Consider the following 20,061-nt stretch of genomic DNA (forward strand, 5'->3'; position numbering starts at 1 on the left):
GACTCACTAAGAAAAAAAGAGAAAAGGCTCAAAGACATAAAATTAGAAATGAAAGAGGAGAAATTACAACAGATACCACAGAAATCCAAAGGACAGTAAGAGAATACACTGAACAACTTACATGCCACCAAATAGGATAACCTAAAAGAAATAGATAAATTCTTAGATTCCTACAACCTCCCAAAATTGAATCAAGAAGAAACAGAGTAAATGAACAGACCAATCACAAGTAAAGAGATCAAAATGCTCATCAAAAACCTCCCAAAAAACAAAAGTCCAGGACCAGATGGCTTCTCTGGAGAATTGTAACAAATATTCAAACAAGATTTAATACCCATGCTTCTCAAACTATTCCAAACAGTTGAAGAAGATGGAACACTTCCTAATTCATTCTATGAGGCCAACATCACCCTGACAGCAAAAGCAGATAAGGATAGCACAAAGAAGGAATATTACAGGCCAATATCACTGATGAACACAGATGCAAAAATACTCAACTAAATATCAGCAAATCGAACACAGCAATGTATTAAAAGGATCATATACCATGATCAAGTGGAAATTATACCAAGGATGCAGGGATGGTTCAACATCCGCAAATCAATCAATGTGATACACCACATTAACAAAATGAGGAATAAAAGTCACATGATCCTCTCCACAGATGCAGAGAAAGGATTTGACAAGATCCAACATACATTTATGATAATAACTCTCAATAAAATGGGTATAGAAGGAAAGTACCTCAACACAATAAAGGCCATATATCACAAACCCACAGCCAACGTCATACTTAATGGTGAAAAACTTAAAGCCATTCCTCTGAGAACAGGAAGAAGACAAAGGTGCCCATTATCGCCACTCCCATTCAACATAGTACTGGAGGTTTTGGCCAGAGCAATTAGGCCGGAAAAAGAAATAAAAGGAATCCAAATTGGAAAGGAAGAAATGAAACTCTTGCTGTTTGCAGATGACATGATTGTAATTACAGAAAACCCTAAAGAATCCATCAGAAAACTATGAGAAATAATCAACAACTACAGCAAAGTTGCAGCATACAAAATCAACTTACCAAATCAGTTGCAATTCTATACTCTAATAATGAACTAACAGATAGAGAACTCAAGAATACAATCCCATTTACAATTGCAACAAAAAGAAAAAAGTGTCTAGGGATAAATTTAACCAAAGAGGTTAAAGACCTATACAATGAAAACTATAAGACATTATTGAAAGAAATCAATGATGACCTGAAGTAATTGGAAGATATTCCATGCACATGGATTGGAAGAATAAACACAGTTAAAATGTCCATATTACCTAAAGTAATCTACAGATTCAATGCAATCACAATCAGAATCCCAATGACCTTCTTCATAGAAATAGAACACAGAATCCTAAAATATACATGGAATAACAAAAGACCTCGAACAACCAAAGCAATCCTGAGAAGAAAGAACAAAGCTGGAGGCATCACAATCCTAACTTGAAAATATATTACATAGCTACAGTAATCAAAATGGCATGGTACTGGCACAAAAGCAGACTCATAGATCAATGGAACAGAACTGAAAGCCCAGAAAGAAAACCACACATCTGTGGTCAGTTAATCTCTGACAAAGGAGCCAAGATCATACAATGGAGAAAGGAAAGTCTCTTCAATAAATGCTATTGGGAAAACTGGACAGCCACATGCAAAAGAATGAAAGTAGATCATTATCTTCCACCATACACAAAAATTAACTCGAAATGGATAAAAGACTTGAATCTAACACTTGAAACCATAAAACTCCTAGAAGAAAATATACGCAGTACAGTCTTTGACATCGGTCTTAGCAGCACCCTTCCCAATACCATGTCTACTCAGGCAAGGGAAAGAAAATAAAAAATATACAAATGGGACTACATGAGACTAAAAGGCTTCTGCAAGGCAAAAGAAACAATGAACAAAATGAAAAGACAGGGCCAGCCCTATGGCTTAGTGGTTAATTGCGTGCGCTCCGCTACTGGCGGCCCAGGTTCGGATCCTGGACGCGCACAGACGCACCCCTTGTCCGGCCATGCTGAGGCTGCGTCCCACATACAGCAACTAGAAGGATCTGCAATTATGACATACAACCATCAACTAGGACTTTGGGGGAAAAAAAAAGGAGGAGGATTGGCAATAGATGTTAGCTCAGAGCCGGTCTTCCTCAGAAAAAAAAGAGGAGGATTAGCACGGATGTTAGCACAGGGCTGATCTTCCTCACAAAAAAAAAAATGAAAAGAAAACCCACCAACTGGGAGAAAATATTTGCAAATCACATATCTGACAAGGGATTGATTTCCAAAATATATAAACAACTCATACAACCCAACAAGAAACAAACAGACAATCCAATCTAAAAATGGGCAGAGGATATGAACAGACATTTTTCCAAAGAAGATATAGAGAAGGCCAACAGACACATGAAAAGATGTATAACATCACTAATTATTAGGGATATTCAAATCAAAACTATAATGAGAGATCACCTTACACCTATCAGAATGGCTATAATTCCCAAGACAAAAAATAACAAACGTTGGAGAGGATAAGGAGAAAAGGGCACCCTCACACACTGCTGGTGGGAATGCAAACTGGTGCAGCCACCAGGGAAAACAGTATGGAGATTTCTCAAAAAATTAAAAATAGAAATACCATACTTTTGAGCTATCCCACTACTGGGTATTCACCGAAAGAAATTGAAATCAACAATTCAAAGAGATTTATGCACCCCTGTGTTCACTGAGGCATTATTCACAATAGCCAAGACATGGAAGCAACCCAAGTGCCCTGCTACAGATGAATGGATAAAGAAGATGTGGTATGTATTATATACAATGGAATACAACTCAGCCAGAAACAAAAGACAAGATCGTCCTGTTTGCAACAACCTGGATGGACCTGGAGGGTAAGATGTTAAATGAAATAAGCCAGACAAAGACAAATATGCATTATTTCACTCATATGTAGAAGATAAACATACACAGGGATAAAGAGAACAGATTAGTGGTTACCAGAGGGGATGGTGGCTGGGGGTTGAGTGAAAGAGTTAAAGGGGCACATATGCATGGTGATGGATAAAAGTTAGACTACTGTTAGTGAGCACGATGCAGTCTATACAGAAATTCACAAATAATAATGAACACCTGAAACTACACAATGTTAAAACCCTTTATAATTTCAATAAAATAATTAAAAAAGAAAAAAATAGTAATTCATCCTTTTTTATGGTTATATAGTATTCCACTGTGGGGAAATACCACACTTTGTGTATCCGTTCACCAGTAGATGGACATTTGGGTTGTTTTCTGTTTTTGTATACTATAAATAGGTTGTTATCTACATGTGTGTACAGGTCTGTGTATAGACCTACGGGTTTATTTCCCTTGGATAGATTCCTAGGGCAGGAATGGCTGGGTAGACTTATGTAATTATTAAAGACACATCCAAGCTATTTTTCACCAGCACTCGATGAGAGTTTCAGTGACTTGAAATCTTCAACAACACTTGCTATAGTCAGTCTTTTTACTTTTAGCCATCCTCAAGTGTGGTGGAATCTCATGATGACTGTCACTTTCATTTACCCAATGACTCATGTTGTGAAGGAGAAGGCGAGCCACACACAGACTGGGAGAAAACATCTGCAATACATATCCCTAGAAAAGGACGTGTATTTATAATATATAAAGAGCTCTTATAACCCAATAGTAAGAAGACAAGCAACACGTCATGGCTTACCAGGAGACAGCAGATCAGGCCTGTGATGAGCACCAGGATTCCCGGGAGGCAGATGAGGATGAGGGCCCAGAAGGGGAGGTCTGGGGAGACAAATGGTGGGGTGAGCCACCTCCTGTCATCGCCCCAGGGCTCCTGCTGACCCCACTGTGCCTCAACTGTCCTTGACAAGGGTTGGCCAACTTTCCTCATCATCCAAGACCCTGTGCGCATGGTTCTCTTCAATGAGGCACAGCATCAAGATACTCGCCCCCTACCGTGGGCTGGGGCTTCCTGCAGGTTTACCAGGCTTCTCAGTCAAGGTGTCATCTCTGTTGGGAGAATATTCTGGAAGTGAATCAAATGGAGAATGCATGTGAGTGTGGTTCACTCTTTTTAACAGAACTTTTTAGACACAGAAAAATAAAGGGAACAGTCTCATAAACATCCATCATCTAGATTTAACCATGTATATTCCATCCAATTAAAACAATATTTTATCAATGTATAAATTATTAACACTTGCCAACCTTGATTCATCCCATGTTTTCAATGAAATATTAAAGTCAAGTAGACATCATCATGTTTCACCCCATTTTAGTTTCCATCTCTAAAACGTGACCACACATTCCTACAAAATCCAAGACCATTATCACAGAACAAAAGTTTAGTAAATTAAACCAAATTCATAACTCTGGGCACAGAGGATTGAATTTGAGCTGGACTTTCTTATGACGGCCGGGGGGAGAATGGGTCATCACAGTTGGCAAGCCTATGGGATCTCTCTAAATTTGTAAATTCCCACTCAAAAGTGTTCTTCCCTGCCTAGAAACACATTCATCCCCTTCTCCTTTATCTATTTGCTTAATATTCATTTTCTAGGATTAACCTACAATGTAATATCCTGCGGGAAGTCTTCTCTGATTTCCGCCTGCAAGTATGAGTTTTTTCACATCAATTAATTGATAATTTTCAATTCTCTATTCTTGTTATTGCCAGCTACAACATAAACTCCAGGAGGGTAGGACACACAGCACCCAGTGGGCTTGGGGGGAGGGTGCATGTCCCCCTTCTTGTACCTCTAGCCAGACAACCTCTTAGAGGTGTGCTGTCTGATATGGAGCAGCAACAAGTCTCTTTTTGAATTAAAATTAATTTTAGTTAAATAAAATAAAAATTCTGGTACCTCAGTAATATTAAAACTCAGTAACAATAAAGACCAGTCCCAATACCGTCCTTCGAGCACTCAACAGCAATATGTGGCTATGCACTGGACAGCACAGATATAGAACATTCCACCACTGCAGAAAGTTCTAGCACATTGGTGCTCATCTAGAGCGGGACTTGGCAAACTATAGCCTGTGGATCAGTAACCACATGACCCCCAAACCTGTAAGTCTGCTTCACACACAGCTGGAGGCCCTCACTGACCATCTGGCCCAGTGGTTTTCAGTGCAGAGATGAGGAAACAAAAGTCCAGAGAAGGGAGGTGACTACTATGAGGTCACAGAGCTGTCTAGGAGAAAGTGAGGGCCTCCTATATTACACTGGTGTTCTTTTCTCTCTCTCAACGGTGGGTAAAGACTGGGGGACTATGCCACCTCCTGCCAGCCTGAGAAGGTTCAATGCTCTCTCAGCCCCAGGCATCCAGAGTCCCCAGAAAGGCCTCACTTCCTTTCCCAATGACCAGGGAGCCTTACCATCCCCAAGGACACTCTTCCTGTCCAGGGTCAAGTTCTGCAGCTGGGTACCATTCTGGCTCAGCTGCAGGAATTCCTCATAGATGGCAACTCTGTCCAGTCTCTGTGCCAAGGCGACAAGGTACACAGGGAGTCCACTCCAGTGTGGTTACTGTGGGGGACAGACCTGGAAGGACACAAGGGATGAACAAGGGTGTCTGGAATTCTACCCTGAATCTAGATTCCCTGCTTCTGGGTCCTGTTCAAGAGAACTTTCTGCAATAATGTAAACATTTGCCTGCACTACCAAATACACTCATTATTAGCCCCATGTTGTTATTGAGCACTTAAAATGTGGCTAGTGTGTGTGAGTGAGGAACTGAATTTCCCATGTAATTTCATTTCAAGTAATTAATTTATAAATAAATAACCACAGGGAGAACATTTTTGAAACTTTGGAGTAAGGACTTCTGCAAATGCATAAAAACAATGAGAACACTGGTAAAAATGGTCGAAATCAACTTTTCAGAAGTCTAGAAATTAATCAAAGGCTTGTAAGACTCTGAGGAGGGTTTAGTGAAGACACACGGTGGAATCTTGATAAAGGGAGCAAACTTCGTGGCACTATAACTTGCACTATTCCCATCCTGCTCTCACAATATCCTCCATAACTTTGAAAACCGTCAGTCTCAGAACCATGGTGGCTGAGACAACCCGCAGCACAGCAGCCATAATGGGTGTGGAGCTCTGAAAAGACCTCTCCCCACCCAACTGCAACTAGCTGACCTGCCTGGCAGCTCCCCGAAAACGCCCCATGTTCAGGGCTTGTTGTTACTAGACTCAGAGCTTGCCCAGGGAGGAAAGTCTGTCCCCAGGGCACTTGCTAAAAACAATCAGGGCTAATTGTTTTCTATTGTAGTTGCCTGAGGGAGTGACACCAGGAGAGGCAGGCAAGAGGTGAGCCAAAAACTTAGAAGAAAAATTGGGGGAATGAGATGTCCACAGGGGGCTTTGAAAATCTCCAGGGTATTTGCGGGCATCTAGAAGGCCACAAAGGCTCAGGGATGTGGCATGCCCAGGACAGACTTGAGAACGTCTGAATCTCTCACCTCTAGTTGGAGCGGTGGCTTAATATCTGAAAACTTGATTATGTAATACACCATATTAATAGAATAACGGCCAATACCACGTAATCTCGACCATATACATAGAAAAGAATTTCACAAAATACAACACCCTTCATGTCTAAAAAAGAAAACACTCAACAAATTAGGAATAGAAAAAAACTTTCTCAACCTATAAATAGCTTCAATGAAAAACCCACAGCTAACACCATATGCAATGCGGAAAGACTGAAAATTTCCCCCTAAGACCAGGGACAAGACCATGATGTCTTCCCTCATCTGATATGTTAATCACAGGTACTAGAGTTTCTAATGAGGGCAATTAGGCAAGAAAAAGGAATAAAAGAAACCCAGATTGGAAGGGAAATGGTAAAACTATTTGTTTTGCAGAGGTGAAGATATTGTATATAGAAAAACCTAAAAAATACAGCCCCCCCCACACACAATATGTGAATCGTATCCCAAGAGGTGTATAAAAAATTTAAATTGCCCCATGTGGTTAGTGGCTCCACTATTGGAGAGCACAGTTAGACTGCTGATATTTGTTGAAAGTCTCCAAAAGAGGAGGAGGAGGAGGATGCTGGAGGTTGGTGGCCCCAAATGTTAATGCTTTTCTCAACCCCCGAAAACCTATGGAAGGAGATGGTAGGATTAGCTGACAGGGATGTGGGGGAGAATGGGCACCATGTCAGTGATTTCCAGATCAAGGATGTGTCACGGGAGCTCAGAGCCATCAGCCACCAGCTCAGCCAATGCTTCCAATATCCTCAACCTACATCAAGTCGGTGACCAGGCAGGAGTGGAATATGTCTCACAGCTGGCTGCCTCTGTAGAGCTTGGTGACCTAGAACAAACGCGAGGGAGAATGGGAGAGATGGAGGTCTCCTGGAGACGCAGGGGGCCACTGGAGCCGGTGAAAGATCACAGACCTTGGGGCAAGGGAGACCTGACTTCAAATCCTGGCTCTGCCCCTAACTCATTGTGTGACCTTAGGCACAATACTCCCTTTTCTGAGTTTCAGTTTACCCATGTGAGAAATGGGGAAGGCAGCTAGGACATCACCTCTGGAAACTGAGAGAACCCAGACACGCAGGGAAAGTGAAGGACTGAAACAACCATGTAACAGATGTAAGTCAGACGGAGGAATGAGGGTGCCTTCAGGGCAAGGAGAGATGGGACAGGGGAGAACCCACCTGGTCCTGGGTGACCCTCAGCAGGGCGGTGTACTCCGAGGATGTGGGCTCCGGGTTGCTGAGGTTCCAGTTGATGCTGGGGAAATGCAGCTGGTGTTCTCTCTGCATGCATAAACTCCAGGGTGCAGAGCCTGGAGCCACCGAGAGGAAGAGCAGACACGTGGAGACTGTCAGCTCCCAGCACAGAGGCATGGTGGCCCACGGGGTCACGGCGGTGGGTGCAGACAGCGTCCACTCAGGTGGCTCCCCCATCCTTCTCAGGCCTGGGGAGAGAGGTACGTGGGGAATCTAGAGAGAGGTCCTGAAACCTCTGGAGTGGGGGCCAGAACAGGAAGGAGGAAATGGGAGGACAGGGGGGAGACTGAGAGAGGGGTGGTCACAAAAGTGGTCATTAGGGGCAAATGCTCAGGGGAGGGTCTCACCTGAGGGAGACCAGTCTGCAACTCAAGGAGAAGAGGCCCAGGCTGCTCTTCTTGAACAAGGATCCAGCTGGGGAGGAAGGAGGAGGAGGAGGAGCAGGAGGGACAGGGATTGGGGGAGGGGCTGGGTGGGATTTAACCCACCAGGAGCTGCTGGAACCAGGGTCTCACCAGGCTCTGCAGGACCCTCTCAGTGGAGTGGAACGTGGCTGACCCATTGCTCCTGTCTGATGAATACTGGAGGGTGGAGATGGGGAAGGTGACTGTGAGGGTCTTCAGGTTGTGTCCCAAAGCTGCAAGACGAGAGGGAGAGCGATGGCCATCACTGAGAGCTGGCCTGAGACCACACCAGAGTCCTGCACTCATTATCATCTGGCGTCTTCTCTCCCAGGGGCACCACCACCCACCCGTGTGGTCACCCAAGTCAGAACCAGCATATCTGCTCAGCTCCTCCTCCTTCCCAGTAACACCCATTCACCTTGAACACTGGTCCTCACATACACTCCCTCTCCATCCCTGTCCCAGCTCAGGGGACTTAACTTCCTTCACCCGGACCAACACCCCAGCAGGCTCACTGGATGCTCTGTCTAAAGGATGTTCTACATGGACCACTAGAAGGATCTTTCTGAAATGAATACCTCACTAGGGCCACCACTGCTCTAGTACCACCCATGGCTCCCTATGGCCTTCAGTGTTTAGTTCAACCTTCTTGACCTGGCACTCAAGGCTCTACTCAATCTGGCTCCTGCTGACCTTTCAGTCTCATTTTATCCATGTACCGCGGGTTAAACTTCATGCTTCACGCAACCCAAATTCGTTTCAATTCTCCCCATACGGCATGTTGTTTCTGGTGCAAGCCTTTGCTCACGGAATCCTCTCTGCCAGAAAAACTCTTCATCCTCTACCTGCCTGGGTCTCTCCTGCTCATTCTTAAAGACTCTATTCAGGTGCAACTTTCTCTAGCAAGCTCTTCCTCTGCAAACTATGCCAGGTGCCTCTTCCCGAAACCTCCCACACAGTGTTATATTGGTGTGTTAATTTCACAAGGCTAGGGGCTCTCTGAGGGCTGGCCTCAGACTGAATCATTGGTATAATCTTTGTGATCAGCACCATTTCCTCAAAACCAGAATCTCACACTGTGGCTGCCCAGCTCCTGGATCACAACTGGCTGGTGGAGGTGTGGGGCTGGAGAGCTTCTCTTGGGAAGGAAAAGGGGCCCCCAGACACCTGTGGTGGCTTCTGGTGGCACAGTTGATGATCAAGTATGCAGGGACGTGGTGGCTGGCTCGGGAGCTGTGGAGAGGGCTGTCTCAGGGAGGGACAGAGTGGGAGGAGCCCCCAGGCTCACCCGGGCTCCAGCAGTGGCTGTCCCAGGACCACCATTCACAGGTGAAGCATAAATGAGAGTGAGGGGAGGGGTGAGTGTGTGAGTAGAGGGATGAGCAAGCCTGTGGATGAGAGGAGCCCAAGAGAGAGAGATAGGTGAACAAGAGAGACTGAACACAGAAGAGAGACAGATGGACGGGTAGAAAACTGGACAGACGGATGGGATACCTGGAAAAGGAGGACCAAGCGCGAGGCTTTAGGAGAATTAAAGTGAAAACCACTTTAATTGATTTAAATGTGGTGGAGAACACGTCTGTCACTAAGGCTTTCTCACCCTGGGCTGGAACTCTCCACCAGAACACGGGAGAGAGAGAAGGGATGAGTTAGGGCCCTTCCAGGTCCTTCTCTCACCAAGGACAGTGGGTGCAGGAGAACCACTGCTCCCCAACCCCAAATGGGGATGGAACCCAGGAGATGAGGGCCAGGAATACTGACTGGTAGTAGTCAGGGCCACAGCTCCATAGGTGTCAGCTGTGGAGAGAAGGTGAGAGGAGCTGAGCAAGAGCTTGGGTGAACATAAAGGATTAAGGGAGAGGGAGGATGTAGGGAGCTTTGTGGGGAAAAGGGGAGGGGAAGAGGGGAGGGGAAGAGGAGAGGGGTGTTCAGGGGGGATGAAACGAGATGGAAGGTGGCTGGCCCCAGTCATCACCCCAGAAGACTGCACCCCGACCAGAAGGAGACAGAGATGGATCACAGCTCACTTTAGAGCAATGGAGGCAACACAGAACTATGATAGGGACAGAAAGCACGGCTGTAGCCAAGCCCCTCAACACTGACGTAGAGGCTGTGCCCATCCAGGATGAAGGAGCCCAGGTGGGGGACGCCCTGGCTCTCATGGCTCAGCTCCCAGTAGAGTCGCTCTCTGTTCAGCCCGGGACCTGCGGGGGTCAGAGTGGAAGGTACAGACAATGTCCACCCCACTGGCTGCCCAACCTTCTCAAGCCTAAGGGAGGTAGAACATGGGGACGTGGAATACTGAGCAGGGGTCCTTCTGAGGGTGGAAAGCGAGAGAGTGGAGGGGGAGGAGCCTGAGCGAGAGGCTGAAGGGGCTGCTCTGATGCCTGGAGGGGCTCTCCTCGGTGTCTCCCGTCTGAAACAACCCCCTCACAAGTAAGGCCTGACTTCCTTTAAGATGTGGAGGGAGGCCTGTGAGTGGCTAAGTGGGGTGAACACACAGACCTGGGTGAGGGGGTGCCTGCAGGTCTGCACGGACAGCAGCGAGGAGCACAGTCAGTGCCCTGTGCCATCTGACACATCCAGGCAAGAAAGTACCGTTACCTTCTCGCGGTTCTACACTCCAAGGTCTTCTCTTTCTACTTCTTTCCTACTCCACAGCCATCACTCAGGCCTAGGGAACAATCACCTTATTCGTAACCTTCTTCCCAACACCTCCTATCTGCCTCTTAAGTCTTCATTCTTAAGCCTCAAGTCCATTTTAACCCACGTGCTTAGACCAAACGCCAATCACATCACCCATCTGCTCGCACCTCTCCAGTGTCTTCCCACTGGTCTTAGAACAGAGTCCAAAGTCACGCCTGACCTGGTCCAGCCTGTTCCCCTTGCTGGTCTGGCTCACACCCCTCCCCCTGTGTTGACTCGGCTCAGCCATCCCTCTTTCAGGTCATGGACACACCAGGCTCTCTGCTTCAGGGGTGTCCTCATGCGGGTCCCTCTGCCTGAAACGCTCTCTTGAACACACTCCCACACCCTCACTCCAGTCTAACCCTCCAACCACCTAAATCCAGTCCCAACTCCAGCTCTCAAGCTAAATATCAGTCCTTCTCAAGAGCGCTTCCCTGCCCCCTCCGGTTTAGTCCCCTTGTGCCAAACTCCCAAATCACTCTCATCATGAACTGTCTACAATCCAAATTCCCTAACAGAATATAAATCCCATGGAGGTGGGACAAGGTCTGTTTGGTTCTCCAGGTCCCCACGCATCTGGCCCAGGGCCTGGCTCATCAGATGAGGAACCATCCTGGTCTGAACGCTAAATGTCCTGTGTCCTGGAAAACCCCTCTGTTCTGAATAAATGAGGATGGTGGGTCACCATAAATTGTGCACTCAAAGAATATCTACTGCATGACAAGCACACATTCCCTCAAGAACGTCCCAGGAATGCTAGAATGAAAAAGGCACACAGACATACACACACAATTAGGAGAGGCCAACAATTATATATAAAATTACTTAACAAGATTGTCTTCAACGTGAATCACCAGACTGTTATTTCAGAAAGGATTCAAGAAGCAAAGTTAATTCCCTTTAGAATGTGAGGTGGAGAGGACAATCTTTTTGGAGACTAGTGCCCTACCCTTCTATGTAAAAGGTGTTGCTTAATATTCCTCCAAATGATTTGAAATCTCATAAACAACAACAATATGCTGAAAATAAATCCGGCTGCTGGTCAATTTAACTTTACATTTCTGTTACTAACATAAAGAAGTTCAAATCATATTTTTCTCCAGGTGTCTGTAAGATTTTGAATCTTTGTGGAGCATTTATAGGTCTTTAGAAGTCAAATTGAATAGGCCTGAGGAATGTTGCTGAGCATCCCTGCTAATATTTAATGAGATGTCTTGTAATACTACATATACACGTAAAACATTTATATATTTATATTTATAGATGAAATCCTGACTTTTGAGAATTCGGAATGCAGGTAAGTCTATATTTCTTTACTGTTACACATATTTACACTTATTTACATATATTTGTTTAATGTGTTCTTCTTTGCAAATAACTGTATTTTCTGAATTATTTACACACACAGAGCCTCACACACCTTACCATCTTTCCCTTGAATATAATCCATCAAACATAAATAATTTTTCTCATGATACCCTCACTCTCAGTGAGTCCTTGTGCTGACAACCTGAGCCCAGGAAAGCCCACTGGCAGGTCTTCTGCACAGCGGAGGCTGCTGGAACCTGTTGGTACCAGGTCCACAGGGTACTCACCTGGTCACACAGAAATCCACGGATCAGCGAGGACAGGTGGACCCTGAGCCTGGTTTCAACTCAAACTTGAGCCCCACAGACACTTTTCTTTTCTAACGAAAAAAAAAAGCAAAGACTGCTTTTGAGGCCTTTTACAGGGAGTAATACAGGTGATGGAAGGAAAGCCCACCCCACTTACTTTTCTTTTTCGTATTTACTGATTTAACTGTAACTGTTGGCTGAGACTGGATTTTCCCGATTCCTGTCCAGCCACCTGCTCCCCAAGATGGGAGAAGCAGCTCCGCGCTGTGTGCACTTGACTCGCTCAACTCACTTTGGTGACTCCGGACCCTTTAAACAAGCTTGTCATTTATGGCCCCTGTAAGTGGCTCGCTGACTGGTAAACAATTCCCACACTTCATTCAGGGCTCGGGAGATTTTCAGGCCCTGGAGCAGGTCTCCCAACCTCCGCACCATTGACATCTGGGGCCGGATGATTCTCTGTCGGGCCGTCCTGGGCCCTGGAGGACGCTGAGCAGCATCCCTGCCTCCCCCTCTAGATGCCAGGAGCGCCCCCATTAGTAACAACCCAAACACCGCCTCCAGACGCGGATAAGCGCCCTGGGGACAAAATCACACGGAGGACGGTGACGGGGACTCTGAGGAGGGGCCGGCGGCGCCCGGAGCCGGGAGGAACAGCAGCCTCGGGCGCCCTGAGCGAACAGCCCGGGGAAACGGGGCTCCGGGGGGACGGGGGGACGCCGGGCCGTGACAGGGCTGCCCGCGGCCCAGGCCCCTCCCTGGACCGCGACCGGAGCCGGGACCGCCCGCCGCTTACCGCGCGTCGCCCCTTGGGCCGAAGGTCCACGGGAATGCCGTCCGCGCCGAGAAGACTGGACACACCGCGCAGACCTCCCGCTCCATCCACGGCGCCGCCGGCGCTTCCGCTTCCGGTCTCGGGCGGGCGTTCAGGGAGGACGGACGTTTGGGGGCTCCGGGTTGAGGCGGCGGGCGGGGCGGGGCCGCGCACCCCAGCCTCGGGGGAGGTCTCCAGTGTCTAGAGTGAGTGCGAAGCTGGGACGCGGGCTGGGTCAGCACCAGGGACAGGGACGAAATCTAGGGGCGGGAACCAGTTCTAGGGGCGGGCTGTGGGCGGGGACAAGGGTGTGAGTGACACCAGGCCCGGGGATGGGCGGGGACAAGGGTGCGGGCGGGGCAATGAGCCGGGACCAGGCTGCGGGCGGAACCAGGCCAGGAGGTTGTCCGCGGAGACCAGTTCCAGGGGCGGGAAGAGGCGGGGGTGGGGCTGGAATAAGTCTGGCCGACTTCACAGTGGGAGGAAATCAGCTCCAGGGGCGGGGCTGGAGGCGATGCTTTCCGTGCACCCCTAGACTGTACAGGTAGCTGGATGTTGAATAGCTTTTCTTCATTCCTTTCCCTAAACCTGGAGTCATTCTATCATGGCCTTTTTTTTAATTCTTTCACTATTTTTTTGTAAAAAGTGATATCTATGACATCATTCATCAAGTAAATAACAAATGGAATGAAACCTATTTCCTTCTCCATCTTTATAATGCAACAATTGTGCTTTTATTTTTTCTGGCACAAAGAATCATCGTAGTAAATTACTCTGGTCTTTTTTATGGGATATAATAAATATTTTTTAAAAGACACTTTTAGATTTTTTTCTTTTTAATTTATAGCCAGATGCATTCTAACAACAAACATAATTTGCAAACATGCTCTCTCCTCCAGCCCATTATTATTTCTGTAATATGTTATTTCATGAATTATCTTACTGGACAGAACATTTAGCAATGTAGAGACAACTTTGGTAATAAGTATATAGGAATTGTTTGCTGTTTTGTTTGGTAAGACTGGAATATTGTACTTTAAATATGATGGGATTTTTTTTCATTATTTACCTGTTCCATCATCATCCATGATCAGTCTTTTATCATCTCATTCCAGTCATATTAGTCATATTCTGAATGTCTGAATATGCCACATGAAAACATTTTAAAAAAACTTTATTGAGGTATGACTGACATACAAAAAGCTGTACATATTTAATGTATACAACTTAATGTGTTCGGAGATAATATACACCCGTGAAACCATCACTACTCAAGTCCTTAAACTATTCATCACTCCCAAATGTTTCCTCCTGTCCTCTTTAATTTTTTTATTTAACTTCCTTTTTTAAAATACTTTTTTTCTTTTGAGGTAGGAATACTTAACATAAATCTACCCTCCTAGTAAATTTTTAAGTCTACAGTACAGTATTGTGAACTATCGGCCCATGTTGGATGGTAGGTCTCCAGAACTTATTAATCTTGCATAACTTTTGTTGCTCAAACATCTATTGCCAAGAGGCCCTCTTCATCTTTAACTGAAAAATCCCCCCATATTTTTAAAAGCTCAACTCAAACATAAGCTTTCCATGAAGAATTATCTGATTTATCCAAGTAACACTATCTACTCTTGTTGACTCTGCTAACCTCTAACTACCTTTATTTTGGCACTTTTCAAATTGCCCTGCTATTCTTTTTCACATGTACCTCACTATGATTTCTTGGAAAGCAGAGCCTTTATCTTATCAAGTTTGCATGCTCAATTCATTGTTTATGTCTTCTACTAGAGTAATAATAATATAATATGTCCATTCATTTATTGAATCTTTAGTTCTGGTTTTTGCACACCTACTATGTGTAAGGCATAGTGCTCGCCACCTTGGGTGTAAAGATATGAATAGGAGGCATGTGCTAAAGACACCCACACTTACTTCCATCATAATTCCATGTGTGTTATTCTGTGATCAAGATGAGTATACGGTGCTACGGAATCTCTAAGTGTTTGCCTAACACATCATGTGGTTTAAGGGTTGTATTCCCTTGAGAAGAGCTGCTTCAGCAGAACCTAACAATGTGAGTATAAGGAAGCCAGATCAAGGTAACTCCTAACATGGAAACGATGTATTGATTTCCTAAATGAATGTATTGAATGAGTGAATGAAATAATAGAAAATAATGAAGAAATGTGATGCTATTGGTTACTCTCAGATCCTTTACATTTTATTTGGAGACAAAGAAGAGGTGAGAGAAAGTGATTGTGTAATTTTGCCAGTTCATACCTGTCTGATTACATATTTCTCTCTCTGGGCACAATACACAGACAAAGCAGCAGGTAGCTCTCTCTTCCTGAGGGATGTTCCTGAATCCTGGCTGACAGAACGTCCTACACCCAGAGTGGGGAGTTTGAAAGAAGAGAATTATTGATGATACTGAACAATACTATATAATTGGATAATATTTTTTTATTTAATAATATTGAATAATTGATAATATTGTTTAAATTATCTCAAAACTTATCTTAGAGATCACCTATAAGATTTGACATGATTGATGCACCCAGGGAAAGCAAATTAAAATCAAGGTCAATCTGCAGAAAAGAGTTCCCAACACGAAAATACGTACTGATTTAAAAAATTTTCCATCTCAATGACTAGGACACTTGTTTGTTTTATGGAATGGGGCATCTGGCAATAACAAATGTGATTCTGAATATGGTATTCCAGGATTACTTTTTTGAACTATAAGCAGATTTTACCTTAATAAAAAATAATATTTTAATTCATACAATGCATTTATATGAGAATTGTTTGATTAGTACAAATTGTAATTATTGAATTTATTTAGTAATGTATTTAATGTCAGGTAGATTATACACCAAAGACACAGGGACAGGCTTGAATGATATAATATAGCATCTTGAGGGATGGCTTACAAGACTGAGTTCTAAAGGGAAATCTGAAGAAGAGGAAGAATGCAGTTCCTTGGGAGCCAAAAGAATCTTTTTTTCTGATGGTGAATTTTTCTACAAGAATGTATAAAGTTGGGATGAAGAGATGGAAATATAAGGAAAATTAATAAAATATTGAAATATTAAAAAAAACCCTCAATGTCAATTCTTTTGATTTTCGTTAAAGAGAATAAAATTTGTTTTCTGGAAGAAAAGCGTATGGCAAAAGACAATTTGAATTGTATCTTTAAATCATCAAAAGTCTAGGTCGTCAGCATCTGTTATATCTTCAGGGCACAATGCATGCAGAGCAATAAATTTGCAAGCACGTGAGATTGACACTTTTTCAGCTTAAATGGGAATTCAATCAATTTTTTATCAGCTCATCCTATTAAATTGGTAGCCTCACTGTCCTGTTGTAATGTATAAAGCATTTCAAAATTCCGGAATATCTCTTTAATTACAAGTGTCCTTTCAATATCTCTTGGACAGTAAGAAAAATTATATCAACAAATGAGAATTTTGTTATGAGTTAAATGATTTCACCATTATTTTCATATATGCTCTCTATCTTGTGATGTAGATGATTAATCCAAGATTGACTTGTCTGCAACCTTTTTGAATCGCATGGCCCAGTCTATCAGCTCCTCATGTATGATGAAACCTTGACCACGTGGTTCCTGGGGAACAAACTCCCTTACTTTCACCTGAAGTCCAAGACCTTTAGGAAAATCATATAGTTCAGAATTACATGCTGTGACACAGAGTTTCTTTTCTCATCCAGTGACACGTGCGCTCCAGTGCTTTTTTTAAATTGGGTGTTTCTTAGGAATGGGTGGAGCTAAAAGGGAGACATAATTGGGAAATGAAATGAGCATGGAAATTGAAGGCAGAAAACCCAGATTCGAACTGGTGGGGATACTGAGTTGCCCAGCAATTAGATTTTTTCCCCTCTATATTAGTCATCCTCTGAATAAGTTCAATTTGGGGAGTGTTTACTATTCTGCACGCTTAAGGAAGCAGGCATTCTTGTCTGCCCTCAGAGAGCACATGGTGATGTTTAAACCATTCCTGAAGATTCCACGTCCAGGGAGTGCTGTGGGGCTAAACCTGAGCTGCACCTTGAGCAATGAGGTTTGCTTTAGGGGTGCTAGGGAGTTTCCTCGAGCTCAAGAAGAGACAAAGAAAGACAGCCTGCTTCTTCCTACCTTTGAACAAAATATTTTATTAAATGAGAGAGAAGAGATGAAAGCTCCTAGTACAGAATCTTCACGCATTAATTGATATAATTTCTATATAAATGGACAACTGATATTTGTATAATACATAACTATATATATGGTTGTATATATACATGAACAAATATATATTCACAACAAATGTGTGTATTTAGATCTGACATGACATTCACTTCCTCATACCTGAAAGCAAGAGTTTCATGACACATTATTCATAGGTTTTGGATTTGTATAAGTCTAGGTTCATGTACAAATTCATCTAAGTAGAATTGATAAGGACTTGGGGAATTAAAATATATTTCATAGTATTGGGGTTCTGATCTGTAAAAAGGGGATCAAACTCCTTGCTTCCAAAAGTCATTTTAAATTTCAATGGGGAAATATTTATTTAGCTATCAGTAGCCTTTCTAGAAAAATGCAGGAAGTTCAAATAAATTGTCCTTTCCCCAGAAGCATTTAAGATATCAAGGGATAGGGCCAGAACTAGATTTTGGAAATCCCTGAATTTTTTAATTCCCTGGGATGAATTGTCATTGTTTTCTCTTGAACACTTACCTCTCACAGTGAAAGTTTTTAATCAATTATTTCTAGTTAAAAGAGTTGACACTGTTGCTAATTAGACCCTACAATCATTAGAGGTTTACTTGCAACCTGTAAGAAAGAACAGTAATTCATTATGCACAAGTCACTGCTGATCTGTGACAATGTGACAATCACAATTCGATACCCAAATAAAATAACTCTCAGATCCTAAAAGAACAATAATGAGAATCCTATTTAAGGGAGAATTTTACCTGCTAAGGGAGAAACATGAGCTGGCCTGCATCCATTATGGACCCCTGTTCTGCTTTTATAAAAAGTATTTCATGGAGGGCTCAGGCCACCACATCCACAGCATCATAGATGTAGTAGCTGGATCCAGACAGAGTCGTGTCTAATGTTTCCTTTGGCAGAGACTCCAGGGAGGCATTGAATGGACACTCCAAAAATTTCCACATTCAGTTCCTGCAAATGAGCAGTTGAAAAGTTCAAGGCATCATTTGGTAAAGAAAAAGTCTTCTTGGTATTTAGAGGGGCTAACTGTCCATAGAGAGTGTTTAAATCCAGATATGTCAAAGTTCTGGTGTGCAAAGGAAAGACTCCCATGGTAGGTATCGAAAAAGTGGTGACATGGAATAAAAGAAGCATCCCACTGTGGTGTAGTGATCCACACCTTCTGAGTGGTTAAATAATGGTTTCCTGCAATGCTCACATTTATTAATCTACTTGTGTCACCATAAATGATAAACACGTTGGCTGATGAGTCTGTGCTTCTGGCTATGCATGTCCAATCTTTTGAAGTGTACGTCCTCTTGCTCACAGGTATCTTAGTCACAGGCAGGCACCGTTCATAGTCATCTCTCTTCTAAGTTCCCAGAGGAACTGCTCACCTTTTTTATCAACTGATACTAAGATTCCTACCCAGGTCCAGCCAAAATGTGTCAACAATGAGACCATTCTGAAGACTAGAGATGTGTCCTTGTGAGCTATCTGATAGAGAGAGGAAAACTAGTCCTTACCTTTCAGTACAGGATCAAAATCTCCATAGGTTGTCTGAATCAAAAGAGAAAAAGTGTTCCATATTGAGTTCTCTGGAAGAAAAATCAACAGAATTTCAACAAAATTCATATGATCAGTTAGCTAAACTTACATTCTTGGTGCTAACACTGTGAGTATGAAGCAATATTATCTGATGGTAGAAGTGATTGAGGGGAAGCTTGGCGTTGAAGCCAGACTGCCTGGGTTCAAATCCTGACTCTAATGTGACTAGCTTAACGCACTTGAGAAGGTTAAATAACCTCTATCCATCTTAGTTTCTATATCTCTAAAAAGTCCCATAATAACGTTACCTATTCGTTGTCTTATATTAGGATTAAATTTGTGACTATTTGTAAAGCATTTGAAGAGTGTAAAGTGGTTTTAAGTACATGTTTACATATAAAATTTTATTAACTATTTGATAAATAACTAGGGTATGATTATTTCAGAATATCTAGCTTCCACTCCTTTGAGAGAATTTGGGCAACCACACTTCCAGAAGCTCCTGTGGTCTGCTTTAGACAGTGATGCTAGCCTCAGGCTACTTCATCCCTCTCTCAGATTCACACACCAAAATAATGAATCCACCATTTCAAGAACTATCTGTGGTAGGTTTTTTCCTTAGGGAGACATGCAAAACCACTTTCTTCTTTTCCACATGAGTGGCCACAGAATTTCACCAAGGAGGAAAACTTCAGTCCCTCCAGATCCATCCCTCCACCACGCTCATATCTGTGGTATTTTGTAGAGCTCCAACAGTGTCCCAATGTGGGCAGAGAATGCTGGTGTGGTTCCTGCAGTGACAGCCACATTCTTGTTCTGTGCCTGGCAGGTGTAATTAGGGATCATCTGACCCCATCCCGATAACCACCTCAGGGTGCTCACCAAGGTGCTGACATCACTGTGGAAGGAATTGTAGACATGGAAACCCAGAGACAGGGTGGGGAGCAGCTGGGGGCTCCTGTTGA

At 43.7% G+C, this 20,061-nt stretch overlaps 1 long non-coding RNA gene across 4 annotated transcripts; it reads right to left on the reverse strand.

Moving 5' to 3' along the window:
- Window positions 1-8,378: 8,378 nt before the first annotated feature.
- On the reverse strand, window positions 8,379-19,382 carry LOC131402055 (uncharacterized). 4 transcript variants are annotated; one of them, XR_009218230.1, is made up of 8 exons: window positions 19,075-19,382; window positions 18,310-18,520; window positions 18,071-18,166; window positions 16,979-17,485; window positions 15,610-15,713; window positions 12,498-12,589; window positions 9,976-10,011; window positions 8,379-8,447 (listed from the first exon to the last, which is right to left on the reverse strand). It is a non-coding gene; the product is annotated as an uncharacterized LOC131402055 (long non-coding RNA). The 4 variants fall into 4 exon arrangements; XR_009218232.1 differs by lacking the exon at window positions 8,379-8,447 and adding an exon at window positions 9,499-9,519 and having other exon boundaries at window positions 16,985-17,485; XR_009218229.1 differs by lacking the exon at window positions 8,379-8,447 and adding an exon at window positions 9,500-9,519.
- Window positions 19,383-20,061: the final 679 nt, after the last annotated feature.

Source organism: Diceros bicornis (genome assembly GCF_020826845.1).
Source record: "Diceros bicornis minor isolate mBicDic1 chromosome 3 unlocalized genomic scaffold, mDicBic1.mat.cur SUPER_3_unloc_2, whole genome shotgun sequence".
Lineage (NCBI taxonomy): Eukaryota > Metazoa > Chordata > Mammalia > Perissodactyla > Rhinocerotidae > Diceros > Diceros bicornis.